This window comes from Erpetoichthys calabaricus, chromosome 5 (genome assembly GCF_900747795.2).
Source record: "Erpetoichthys calabaricus chromosome 5, fErpCal1.3, whole genome shotgun sequence".
NCBI lineage: Eukaryota > Metazoa > Chordata > Cladistia > Polypteriformes > Polypteridae > Erpetoichthys > Erpetoichthys calabaricus.
The window spans coordinates 10,868,950-10,877,164 of NC_041398.2; the positions used below are offsets into that span (position 1 = coordinate 10,868,950).

Here is an 8,215-nt window from a genome sequence, read left to right on the forward strand (position 1 = left end):
TGGGGAGAGGCTCTATAAACCCGATGTTTAATGGGCAACTCGTCAGATGTATAAATATTATGGGAGACAATCTGAGTAGTCCCCAATTGGTCTGTCCATACTGATGGCCATCTGTCTAACAATGGACGTACCTCTTCCGGTTGGTTAATTATATGTGGGTCCAAGGCCTTGTCCAGGACCTCTTCCACCGCTAAATAAAACTGGGAGATGGGTTGGCCGAGCTCTTCTGATCCTTTCCTTCCAAACTGGAACACCCCACCCCCAGGCAAGGTATACTCTCCTCGAGAAGGGCAAATGGTCATCTGTGCAGCCATAATGGAATCCAACCCTAGAAGTAAGGGCATGGCCAGATGGGCATCATCCAATATGAAAGTGTCTGTCTTCCATATCGTCTGCTGTAGTTTGTATTTGATCTGAACCTTTCCCAGAGCGACCCCTCTTCTGCCATCCGCCAGTATAAACTTGACCGAAGTGGACTCTGTCAGTTCGTCCTCCGAGGTCTTAATCTTTTGCCACATACTGAGACGCATGAGTGTAAATGTGCTCCCTGTATCCACTATGGCTTCTCCCCATAAGCCTCGCAGCTGAACTGGAACCACCAGAAGGGGAGGTTGTCCAAACACAGTTGCTAGCCGACCTTCCGTTGGTTCTTTCTTTTGGTATTTATTACCAGTGTTGGTTGGTTCACCCTGTTTTGTTTTCGACGGCCTAAAACCTCTTTTAGCCGCCCAGTCTCGTTCCACCATTGATCCCAGTTTGACGAGGTCATCCACCGTTCTCACCATGCCCCTGAGTGTCCCAGCCAGTCTCGAGTTGCATGCTCCCAATAAGCGACGCAAAATTTCTTCGTCGGTTATGTCTGGTTTCCATTTAAGACATAAGGCCTGAAACTCATATGCAAAGTCCCTAATGGCCTGCCCTGGTTGCTGCTCCATTTCCCGTAATCTCCGTTCTAATTCTTCATAGTAATCAGAGGGGAGAAAGGCATCTAAAAAAGCTGTCTTAAATGAAGCCCAATCATCAATAGTCCGTTTAGCAGCCTGCCATCAACAACCGACTGCTCCGTGTAGAGAGGCATTCAAAACCCCCATAAGTTCACTGGAAGTCAGAGAGTGCACCTCCATAAAGGCATCCCCCTGCTCCACAAATCGTAAAATGTCATCGGTGGTATAAGCTTCCCCAATCTTGGGAAAGTCCATGCGCAATGCTGCCGATGGGGCAGGCAACACTGCTGGTCTCAATATGGTCTGTCCTGATGGAGTTGAATGGCTAAATGGACGCCACCCTCCTTGAGTACTCTGACGAACCACATCCTGCAACTCTGACTGCCACTTCTTATCTCTCCGTTCAAAACAGGCCACAGTTTCTTTAAGAATATCTTCCGCCTGGGAGTTCATAGCTTCTTCAAGATTAGAAAAAGTGGCATCCATATAATCTCGAAGAGATTCCTCTCGTGCCATCAGAGTGTCCACCATCTGGTCCAACCTTCCTTCTATTCTCTGGACCCTATCGAATAGCTCTGTTATAGGAGATGGAAGACTGGTGTCTGATCTGTTGGTTCCCAGGGTGTCATCCACATACAAACGTTGCAACATGCCCGTGACTTCTCTGACCCTTTCACCAGCCCTGACAGTGATGTGTGGGCCCAAGATCATGGATTCTTCGGCCTGCATACCTCCATCACCATCGAGCCCCTGCTCTAAAGCCTCAGTAGCCATATCAGGGTAACTAACCAAGTCTATAAATCCACAACAAAAAAAGGAAACCAAATAAATTAACCCTGGTTCAAATCGGTCCCCGTACGGGCCACCACTTATGTAGCGAACTCCCCTAATAGTTGAATGAGGAGCCCGGAACACACGAAAAACTCCTACTCTTAGGAAAAATATTACTATAATGTCCGAAAACCGACAGAACCTTCGACCCAATTTTGATGTCCCCAGATGGAGTTGTTTATGGATTTATAAAAAAAAAAAAAAAACAATGAAATAATTACCCAACCGTTGTTTAGCCAAATCAAAAGAATATATATTATAAATCACACCAATAATAAACACCAGTTAAATCCCTCCTTATATAATATCCCGAAAGAAAGCAAGAAAGAAAGCAAGAAAGAAAGCCAGGAAAAGAAACAGAGATATATCCTATTTAACAACACCCCCCATAAATTCACAGTAAATATCTGTAGTAATACACATATATACACATATATACAAATATAAATTATATACACAGTCTCACAACCCCCCCCCCCCCCCTCCCCCCCCCCCCCAAAGTTCCCCAGTCCCTTTTATATACCGTTGATTTAGAGAGTTTAGCCACTCGGCCTGGGAAGTCAGTGAATAATCCAGTAATTCAGTCACTAAGATCCGCTGACTAGAAAACTGTATTAAATGGTAAAAAGGAGCAATCTCACCGGCTTGGCGACGATTCTTCGTTAAAAACTGCAATCCGTCTCACCCGGGAGTCTGAGCGTTAGCGTCCTTCCATGGCCGCTGCCCTCATCACAAATCCAACTTAAAGCCGTGCACTTCGAAGATCCTTCTGATTAGCCCGCACAGCTCTTCGTTGCGTCCAACCGTGATTTCGGAGCCTTCCGTGCTTTATTAATCGCTTCTTTTACCAAAATCCGTTCTCCTTCCCAGCTACTTCTCTAAACAAACTTTCTTCTTCCTCCGCACTCCTCCCTCCTTTACTTTTTCTTCTCTCCTTTTAAACTACGTGCCTCCTTGCCTTTTAAGGAAGATTTACGTCACACCAAAGTTCATTTCGGCAAGGACCCTCAGGCGTTGTTTGGACCCCTACTCCCCTTAAAGAGATATCCCATAGACCTTAATTGCCGGGGACATCATCACTAAAGGGCAAGCGGCAGAAACAGTTAAAAGCATACAATAAAAACAATATGTGACAACCGTTACAACATCATAGGGGAGCACAACGGGAGCAGAGGATGTCTGGTGGAGGAGAGAGAAACAAAGCAATCAGCCCAATAGGACAGGTGCTGTTCAGGCTTTTAAGTAAGCGTAGCATCACACGAGAAGCATATCACACGACAGAGCAGCCACAAGTAAGCCCAGCAAGTAAGGGAGCAATGTGAAGGTAGTCTGTCAGAGTTTTTTAAGAGGGTTTTTTTGAGGAGCGTCCGTGTCTTCTAGGGGTGCGTTCAGCCCCCCTGCTCACAAGGGGCTGGCAGTGGTCATGAGCTGGCTACTCAATGAATGTACAGCACTGACTGATCAGCTCCTGCATGTTCACAAATGGCACTTTGAAACGACCATAGCCGGTTGTGGTGGTTTAAGGGTTAAGAGGAACAAAACAGAAAACATAAGAACACTCAGCTGGAGATACATCACAGCCAATCAGCAGCAAGGAGAAATGAATAACGCTGTAGTTGTCCGGTGCTGCTAAGATTCACACCGTCGAGAAGACGGCGATTTATTTTTATGGTGGAGATTCCAGGGACACAGCCAGCGTTGGGCCGACCCGCACGCACTCACAAACAGAGACAAAAACAAAGTAAAGCGGTAATCAAACAGCAAATAAAGAATGTAATGAAAACAAATGAAAATAGCGATACCACCCCTGTTCACCTTACGGCGATTACACATTAAATACAACAAAACACAAATAAAACACACACAGTAAATCATAAAAAACGACAACAGATGAAATGTAACGATGAAAATAGAAAGTCCAGAGATCTGCACGTCGAATGGGAATGTAAAGATAGTCCTACCGCTAGTTCCTGAAATGGTGAAGATGGGTGGACGGGTTCAGGAGCGCTCCTATCTTCACAGGATGGCCATGAATCCACTTACAGTCCTCATGTACACAGGCAGACGGCAGACAATCCAGACGTTCGAAACGATCAAAGACAAAATGAAAAAGTACAGGTAACCAACAGAAGGCAGGCAGACAGACAGGAACTTGAAACACAAATTACAAAAACTTTTTTTTGCTGTTTGTCACCGGCCCCCTTTTTAAAAGCCGCGCTGACATCCTTTGACCTCAACAGCCCCAGCAGCCACAGCAGAAGACCAATCAGAGACACTGCAGGGACTGCTGGGAGTCGCAGTTTCAAATTCTATTGGCTACTTTCACCATCCCAAGCCGCATTTTCCTCTATAATTGCTTCTTGTTCTCTCTACAACACAGGATTTTCAAGAAAAAAGCAATAGAAATTGCGGTGGATATTAGTGGTTTCCGCTAACAATTATTAGATAGGTTCTAAGGAAAAATCAGCAAACGACTGAGGCCACATACTCTCAACTGTGACTTCACAGGGGTCTAATGTATATAACAGAGACATACACATTGTATTTGTCATTCTAACATTCTATACATTACATTATTACAAATGTTTGTAATGTGCCATCTGTTGGAATAGCAAATATAATGCATTTTATTAATACATTGTAGCAGACAGGAGCCGCTAAGATTCACACCGCCAAAGATGATGGTGATTTATTTATTTTAATAGCAGAGATCCCAGGAACGTCCCCAGCCTTGGATCGACCCACACACACTCACCACAGAGACAATAAAGCACACTGGGAATGGCAAACAATTATAAATATAATGACATGAAATGAGTAATGAAAACAGTAATACCACTCCTGACCCCTTCGGCGATATTACACATAAACAAAATAAACACAAACACCACACAGCAAAGTCCATATATACGAAACTGGTTGAAAGACGAATAGTGACCAAGTTAAGTCCAGCGATCTGTATGTTGAAATGGAGAAGAGAAAATACAGTCCTACCGGTAGTTACTGATGAGGTTGATGGTTGATGGTTGATTCGGGAGCGCTCCACTCTTCCGGAAAACCCAATAATCCAACACAGCTCTCAGTGCACAGGTAGACAGACAATCCAGACCCCAACAAACGAATACAGTCCAAGACAAAATGATCAGAGTTCAAATAACAGCAGGAGAGACGACAAATAACCGCAACAAAACCAAAACAAAACAAACAAACCTTTTCTTCTCTTTGCCCTCTGCCCTCCTTTTAACTGCCTGTGGCTACCTTTGACCCCAGCAGCCCCAGCAGGGACTGCTGGGAGATGCAGTTCTTAAGTAGCACTGCTACAACATGACTTACATTCCAATAGGTGGTGGACTGCCAATGATAACACTGAGGTCCACGCTGATCACTTATATTACATCCCAGATTATTAAATGACACATTCCTTTGACATTTCTATACTTTGTCTTTATTTCTTGAGTGACTGAAATAAATATTAGAGCAACGGATGTTGGAAATGACTGCTTTCTGGCCGAGGGTTTGTTATCAATGCTAAGAGATTGCACTTGAATAATAATAATAATTCTTTATATTTTTATTGTGCTTTTCTCACTCATCAGAGCTCTTCTACACAGTGAGTGGGGAGCCACTTCAACCACCACTAATGTGCAGCATCCACCTGATGATGTGATGGCAGACATTTTAGTGCCAGTATGCTCACCATACATGAGCTATTAGATGGTGAAGTGGTGAGAGAAACAGTTAGCTAATGAGAGACAGGGGACGATTATGGGGGCACAATGACAAGGCCTTGGAGGGCAATTTAGCAAAGACATCTTTATGGAGAACACACAGGGATCTTTAATAACCACAGAGAGTCAGGACTTCAGTTTTATGTCTCATCTGAAGGACAGCAACATTTATACAGCACAGTGTCCTCGTCACTGCACTGGGGCATTGGGATCCACTTTCAGACCACCGGGTAAGCCCCCTATTGGCCTCACCAACACCTCTTCCTGCAGACACCCAAGCTTTTCCTAGATGGACTCCAATCCAAGTACTGGCCAGGCCTGAAAATGCTTAGGTTGAGGGAGATGACCTGATCTGAAGTGCATGTGGTGTGTCTGCTGGCTACAGAAGAGCAAGGGTGGCAGAAGTAAGACCCCCTTGGTTTGAAACTGGCATAAAACCAAATGTTATACGAGCCTTCATATGTCACAGAGACAACTGTACATTTGTTAGTGCTGGTGACAGCGAGTCCCAGTGTGTGTCACTGAGAAGTGACAGGCTGGAGGGGTCACTCTTATGTAGTTAAGTGAAATGAGTCTGAGGGGGGCTATTACAGAGGGACTGGCATCAGGGCATCACTTATACCCAATTGTGTGACTCGGATCTGTGTGTGTTAATCGTAGGGTGCAGGAGTAGATGAGCCTGTTCAACAGACTTGATTAAGTCTCACAAATCCTGAGATAAAACGACTTGAATAACCAAGAAAATCTAAAAAACTGTGAAGGAGCTGAGAGCGGCGAGCGCCTGCTGTGTGTTACGTGTGTGTGTGTGTGTCTGTCTGTCTGTCTGTGTGTCTGTCTGTCTGTCTTTATGTCTTTCTGTTATCAGTTTTTAAGATGTTTTCATATTTCTATTATCCTTCTGTTTATTAATGTATCATATTATTGTGTTTCTTAAACTGAGTGGGCTTCAGTTGGGGTCTTTATTGAATAATATTATAAATTCCTGGCATGGACAAAGAAAAACACAAACATTTATCTATACTAATAAAAGGCAAAACCCTCACTGACTCACTCATCACTAACTCTCCAACTTCCTGTGTAGGTAGAAGGCTGAAATTTGGCAGGCTCATTCCTTACACCTTACTTACAAAAGTTAAGCAGGTTTCATTTCGAAATTCTATGCGTAACTTGTCATAATGGTCTACAATGTCCGCCATGTTAAATTGTCTTATTTATGGCCCCGTCTTCACGAAATTTGGTGGGCGGCTCCAGTGCGCTAAGTGAAACCGATGTACGTACTTATTTTGGTGGTATAATGCCACTGCTGCCCGCCATATTGAACTTTCCAATGGTCTTTGTTACTTATCTTCAAGAAATTTTGTTATTAGGTTCCCAACGCTAACTGAATCCTATTTATGTACATATATACATCCATAGCCTGCAGCTCGTTCGCCGTGTGAGGCAGCATTGGGTCCCCCATCCCCACGCCTCCCACGTAGTTAGCTGCCTGCCTATATAAGGCCATCCGTCGCTCCGATCTCTTAATTCCCTTCCTTGCTTTTCCACAGTATTCACGTCTCCCTGCTGATAACTGCAGCGACTTCTGTGCTGTTTAGTTGTTCGTTTCTTACGATTATAGTTATTGTGTAGGTATTTTAGACTATGAGTATAGGTGATGGCACCTTCATTCAAGAAAATTATAAAATAAATATTCCTACAAATCTCTGTCTCCTTGTGAATACCTTTCAAAGCCTTCTTCAAAATGTTTACCCCAATGTAAGAAATCTCCCTGAAAGCGACGTGTCATGACTGAGGGAGAGAGCTATCCTGACACCAAGAAATGACATGACTACGACTATAAACCACATTTTACTTCAAGAACTACCTTCACAACCGAAAACATATCAGTCTGTAGATTGAGTTGTAGAAGTGGAAGATGCGGTGCACCATCTGGTAGAGTTTCTCCACACTCTGAATCCTCCAGGCACTCCTGAGCATAATCTAATTTTAAAGGTGGGGCACCAATAATGTTACTGAGAAACTTACAGCCATGAAACTTTCTAATGGCACATGTCTGCAAAAGATCCTGATTGAGGCAACTATTTTTACTGCCGGTGGCTCAGGGGAGAGAGTTTTTATTCCTCGCATCCCCATTTTACCCTCTGATCTCCCATTTCAATTCAAACGCCTCCAATTTCCAGTAAGGCTCTGCTTCACAATGACAATTAATAAGTCTCAGGGACAGACCCTACAAAAGGTTGGCATTGATTTGAGGCCAGATTGCTTTTCACATGGCCAACTATACGTTACATGCTCAAGAGTAAGCTCAGCGCACATCTTGGTCATATTACAACCGGAGGGGCGAACTGACAACGTGGTATACAAAGAGATCCTTAACAAATAATTATTGGAACATTTACCCTCAGTTTAAAAAGGTTTACTTTTCTTCTTAATAAAAATTTTAAAGCAGTACTTTGCCGCTGCGAAGCGCGGGTATTTTGCTAGTTATAGATAAGCAGGAGACAAGAACCTTATTATGGGATGGACAATTTGTTTAATAAAGTCGACTAATGTGTAGTCTGATGTGCACTTCAGTGTGTAATAAATGAATAAGAAATACTGATGTGAATGACACTTTAGCAGACCCCGTGTGACAGGTCATCTTTTCTGTCACTTTGTGGTCTTCACTCTCTGAGCTCCTGTCTCACATTAAGTGTTCACCCTCAGTGTCTC

The 8,215-nt window shown here is 43.7% G+C and overlaps 1 protein-coding gene and 1 long non-coding RNA gene across 3 annotated transcripts in view; one reads left to right on the top strand and one right to left on the bottom strand.

Annotated features, from left to right (window-relative positions):
- Positions 1-8,215, top strand: part of LOC127527837 (tripartite motif-containing protein 16-like) — a 108,344-nt gene that overhangs the window by 45,091 nt on the left and 55,038 nt on the right. The gene's annotated exons all lie outside the window — the stretch shown is intronic.
- Positions 1-8,215, bottom strand: part of LOC127527860 (uncharacterized) — a 55,768-nt gene that overhangs the window by 19,137 nt on the left and 28,416 nt on the right. The window lies entirely within an intron of this gene.